The 5918-nt window shown below is 40.7% G+C and overlaps 1 non-coding gene across 1 annotated transcript; it reads left to right on the top strand.

The window, feature by feature from the left end:
• The first annotated feature begins 2734 nt into the window (after window positions 1–2734).
• Trnal-caa (transfer RNA leucine (anticodon CAA)) lies at window positions 2735–2809 on the top strand. The gene has a single exon. It is a non-coding gene; the product is annotated as a tRNA-Leu (tRNA).
• The last annotated feature ends 3109 nt before the right edge of the window (window positions 2810–5918 follow it).

Below are 5918 nucleotides of genomic sequence, written 5' to 3'. Positions count from 1 at the left end.
ACAATTTGGGAGACAATCTGAGCAGCCATTTTAGGTTGTTTGCAGATGATGCTGTAGTTTATTGACTACTAAAGTCATCAGAAGATAAAAACAAATTGCAAAACAATTTAGAAAAGATATCTGAATGGTGCGAAAATTGGCAGTTGACACTAAGTAATGAAAAGTGTGAGTGAGGTCATCCACATGAGTGCTAAAAGTAATTCATTAAACTTTGGTTACACGATAAATCAGTCAAATATAAGAGCCATAAATTCAACTAAATACCTAGGAATTATAATTATGGACACCTTAATTTGGAAGGAACACACAGAAAATGTTGTGGGGAAGTCTAACCAAAGACTGCATTATATTGGCAGGACACTTAGAAAACATAACAGATCTACTTAGGAGACTGCCTACACTACATTTGTTCGTCCTCTTTTAGAATAATGCTGCATGGTGTGGAATCCTTAGCAGATAGGGCTGATTGAGTACATCAAAAAAGTTCAAAGAAAGGCAGCAAATTTTGTATTATCACAAAATATGGGAGAGAGTGTCACTGAAATGATACAGGATTTGGGCCGTACATCATTAAAAGAAAGGCGTTTCTTGTTGTGATGGCATTTTCTCATGAAATTCCAATCACAAACGTTCTCTTCTGAATGCGAAAATATTTTGTTGACACCGACCTATGTAGGGAGAAACAATCACCATGATAATATAAGGGACATCAGAGCTCGTACCTATAGATATAGGTGTTCATTCTTTCTGCACACCATACGAGATTGGAATAATAGTGAATTGTGAAGGCGGTTCGATGAACCCTCTGCCAGGCACTTAAATGTGATTTTCAGAGTATCCATGTAGGTGTAGATGTAGATAGATGTAGAAGATATGACATTACATTTGAAAATAGACAGCTGCATTGCTTGTCTGAGTCAGTTAGAGCACAGCTGACCATAATTTCAGTACTTGGCGCTGGTTTCTAGCTATAGCAGCAAGAATGATACAAAACATGTTTTTGTCTCTTTTATTTGCAAACCAGCATGCGTTCAAAGAGAACTGCCATAATTTTCGTGTGATGTTTACAGTGTGCTATAGCTCATTAGCACATGATAACCAGCAATCACTACGTGGTTAACTGCATGCAGCATGCTGTGCGTACTGGTTATATTTCCTCCAGATTGTTGGCAGGATGTGTATGACCCCTGTTTTTGCATTTGGCTTTCAGATTATAAATGAGAATCATACTATTTGTGACATGACTTCAGCACAATTCAACAACCTGAAGATGTTGTATGACAACATAATTTAATTGAATAGAAAAAAAATCTACTCACTAAGTGACAGCAGAATATACACATTAAAGAAGGTTGTAATTAGGCAAGCTTTTGGAGCCAGTGGCTCCTTCTTCAGGCAGAAGGGTAGAAGGGGAAGGAAGAGGGGTGAAGGAAAAGGACTGGTGAGGTCTTGGAGAAAGGGGAGACTTCGGGAAAGTCACCAAGAACCACAGGTCGGGGAAGACTTACCACATGGGATGAGAAGAAAAAACTGATTCTTGGGGACTGTCTCAGGCAAGATTTGAAAACTTGGGAGTTTAAAGGTGGAAGACAGAGATAGAGATTCCTGCTTAAATATCATGCATGAGTTAATAAGAGTGAAGAGCTAAGTGCATTGTATGTAACAGAGGTGGGAGGGGCAGTGAAAAATAGATGGGTAAGAGAATGAAAGACATAGAAAACTAAAACAGAGTGAAAATGGAGTAGCTACTGTGGAGAAATGGTGAGTCAGAAGAAATTAACGTAAATTAAGGCCAGGTGGGTGGCAAGAACCAAGGACATATTATACTGCTAGTTTCCACCTGTTGAGTTTTGAGAAACCTGGGTCTGGGGGAAGAATCCAGATGGCACATGTGGTGAAACAGGTGCCAAGGTCATGATTGTCATGTTCTAGAACCTTCTTTTATGTGTGCATTTTGCTGCCGCTTGATGAGTAGACTTTTTTATCTATACAATTACATCATTTTGTCAAAAATTGAAGACTTCTATGAATCAAACAGTTCATAATTCAATAAATGTGTAATAATACAGTTGCAGCAGTTTCGTGGATTATAGAAGTAGATGTACACATGTTCCAAGTATGTATCTCCCCATAAATCACTAGTTTCATTCCAACCAAACTTAACACACATATCACTTACTATCGGGAAAGAACCACTATGAGGGAAAGAACAACCTACCTCTCACAGGGGTGAAGATAGAATCGAACAAGACATGTAGCTCATGATGTGCAAGAAGCCTGACTATATTCATCCAGTATATGAGAATTAGAGCAGTTAGTGACTTACAACAAATTTTAAACATAATTTCACACCTTTACAAGACTTTTTCTTACTGATATCTTTCCACAAAATGATGAAAGGAAAAAAGTTAATCACTTACTATATGAAACTTCCTGGCAGATTAAAACTGTGTGCCCGACTGAGACTCGAATTCGGGACCTTTGCCTTTCGCGGGCAAGTGCTCTACCATCTGAGCTACCGAAGCACGACTCATGCCCGGTCCTCACAGCTTTACTTCTGCCAGTATCTCGTCGCCTACCTTCCAAACTTTACAGAAGCTCTCCTGCGAACCTTGCAGAACTAGCACTCCTGAAAGGAAGGATACTGTGGAGACATGGCTTAGCCACAGCCTGGGGGATGTTTCCAGAATGAGATACTGGCAGAAGTAAAGCTGTGAGGACCGGGCGTGAGTCATGCTTCGGTAGCTCAGATGGTAGAGCACTTGCCCTCAAAAGGCAAAGGTCCCGAGTTCGAGTCTCGGTCGGGCACACAGTTTTAATCTGCCAGGAAGTTTCATATTAGCGCACACTCCGCTGCAGAGTGAAATCTCATTCTGACCACTTAGTATATTTTTGCCATTCATGAAGTAAAACTGCTGCATAAGGTGTGACCTTTTAATTTATTACTTCTTTACTACTGACTCTATTTTCAATACATTTTTCAGATGGTTTTCACATATACTGTGACACATATATGAAAATTTATATCATTATACAACATTATTAACCACTGGGATGTGTGATAAACTGCTGCATCATGCATGACATTTTCATTTATTACTTCTTTACTACTAACTCTATTTGCAACACATTTTGCAGACAGAATTCACACATACCATTGGTTATACCTGCAAAACTATATCATTGTACAATACATGGTTCAGGAGTCACAAATACTGGGCTGCATGAAAATGAAACTGCCAGGTGAAATTCGTTAGATATGCAGGAGAAATATGTGCACAAATGTAGGTGAAATATGCAAATTATATGTGAAATGTATGTGACATGTGTACATATGGACAAAGCCATGGGTAAAAAGCTGCTCCTAAACACTTGCATCAATTTAAACTGAACTAGGTACACATATTACTTACTATGTGCAAAGAACTGCTGTGAGGGTAAGAACCAGCAACCTCATATTAGGATGGGGGGTGATAGCGTGGAGAGAGAAGAGGGAGGAGGACATGGACAGACAGAGAGGGAGCAGGAGGAGATGGACACAGAAGAGAGAGAGAGAGGAGGAGATGGACAAAATGAGGAGGAGGGGGGGGGGGGGGCGGAGTAATAGAAAGCAAGGAAAGAGGAGGAGATGGATAGAGAGAGGTGAGAGGAGGGGATGGACAGATAAGGGGAAAAGGAAGAGGAGGACAGATAGAGTGGGGAGGAGGAGATGGACTTAGAGAGGATGTGGATGAGATAGAGGGGGAGGAGAAGATATTAGCAGTAAGTTGTCAGAGTGTTTGGAATAAAGTTCCTGAATTTACTGTCCTCCAGGAAGCGTGTGGTGTGCAAATTATTCTCGGGTCTGAGACCTGGCTGAACCCTGAGATAGGAAGTTCTGAAATATTTAGTGAGGGTTGGAACAAGTATTAGAAAGGCAGATTAGACACCGTAGCAGGTGGTGTCTTCATTGCAGTTGACAAAAATATTGTGTCTACTGAGGTCGAAGTTGAGTGTGATTGTGAAGTTATCTGGACATGTTTAACAGGGCTAGGAGAAATAAAGTTAATTGCTGGGTGTTATTACCGGCCACCAGGTTCCAACATGACAGTTCTAGAATCATTCAAAGGGGGTCTACACTCTGTATCGCAGAAGTACCCGGATCATGCTATATTAGTTGGAGGCGACTTCAACCTACCTAGTATAGACTAGGATGTCTATGGATTCATTACAGGTGATACAGACAAGCCGTTGTGTGAATTACTTTTGAACACATTATCCAAAAACTGTCTTGAGCAGCTAAAGTGACAGCCAACGCGTAATGGAAATATTTTAGATCTGGTAGCCACGAACAGACCAGACCTCATCGACGGTGTCAGTGTTGAGACAGTGATTAGTGATCATGATGCTGTCATTATGAATATGGTTACAAAAGTTAAGAAGTTGGTCAAAAAGGCTAGGTGACTATTCTTACTAGAAAGAGCAAATAAGCAGTTGTTAGCATCCCACTTAGTAAATGAATAAATTTCATTTGCTTCCGGTACGATGGACATGGAAGAATTATAGGCAAATTTTAAACACATTGTAAATCACGCATTGGAGAATTATGTGCCGAAAAAGTTGGTTACAGATGGAAAAGACGCACCATGGTTTAATAGTGCAATTCGGAGAATGCTCAGAAAGCAAAGACAGTTGCACTTGCGGTACAAGAAAGATTTGGAGAATGAGGACAGGCAAAAGTTAGTAGAGATTCGTGCTGCTGTAAAAAGAGTGATGCACAAAGCATACAACCACTACCACCGTCATACCTTAGCAAAAGATCTTGCTGAAAACCCAAGGAAATTCTGGTCTTATGTAAAATCGGTAAGCCGGTCGAGGGCTTCCATCCAGTCACTCACTGATCAGTCTGGCCTGGCAATAGAAGACAGCAAAACGAAAGCTGAAATTTTAAATTTAGCATTTGAGAAATCTTTCACGCAGGAGGATCGTACAAACATACCGCCGTTTGAGTCTTGTACAGATTCCTGTATGGAGGACATAGTGATAGACATCCCTGGGGTTGTGAAGCAGCTGAATGGGTTGAAAATGAATAAATCGCCAGGTCCTGATGGGATTCCAATTCAGTTTTACAGAGAGTACTCTACTGCATTGGCCCCTTACTTAGCTTGCATTTTTTGCGACTCTCTTGCCCAACGTAAAGTCCCGGGCGACTGGAAAAAATCGCAGGTGACGCCTGTATGTAAGAAGGGTAGAAGGATGGATCCTCAAAATTACAGATGAATATCCTTAACATCAGCTTGTTGCAGGATTCTCGAACATATTCTCAGTTTGAATACAATGAATTTCCTTGAGACAGAGAATTTGCTGCCCATGCATCAGCACGGCTTTAGAAAACATTGCTCCTGCAAAACACAACTTGCTAACCATGGATGAAGGGTATCAGACGGATGCCATATTCCTTGACTTCTGGAAAGCATTTAACTCAGTGCCCCACTGCAGACTCCTAACTAAGGTATGAGCATATGGGATTGGTTCCCAAATATGTGAGTGGCTCGAACACTTCTTAAGTAACACAACCCAGTACGTTGTCCTTGATGGTGAGTGTTCATTGGAGGTGGGGGTATCATCTGGAGTGCCCCAGGGAAGTGTGGTAGGTCTGCTGTTGTTTTCTATCTACATAAATGATCTTTTAGATAGGGTGGATAGCAATGTGTGGCTGTTTGCTGATGATGCTGTGGTGTACGAGAAGGTGTCGTCATTGAGTGACTGTAGGAGGATAAAAGATGACTTGGACAGGATTTGAGATTGGTGTAAAGAATGGCAGCTAACTCTGAATATAGATAAATGTAAATTAATGCAGATGAATAGGAAAAAGAATCCTGTAATGTTTGAATAATCCATTAGTAGTGTAGCGCTTGACACAGTAACGTCAATTAAAT

This window comes from Schistocerca gregaria, chromosome X (genome assembly GCF_023897955.1).
Source record: "Schistocerca gregaria isolate iqSchGreg1 chromosome X, iqSchGreg1.2, whole genome shotgun sequence".
Taxonomy (NCBI): Eukaryota; Metazoa; Arthropoda; class Insecta; order Orthoptera; family Acrididae; genus Schistocerca; species Schistocerca gregaria.
The sequence above is the reverse complement of the archived record's forward strand: the minus strand, read 5'-3'. Positions and strand labels throughout refer to the sequence as shown.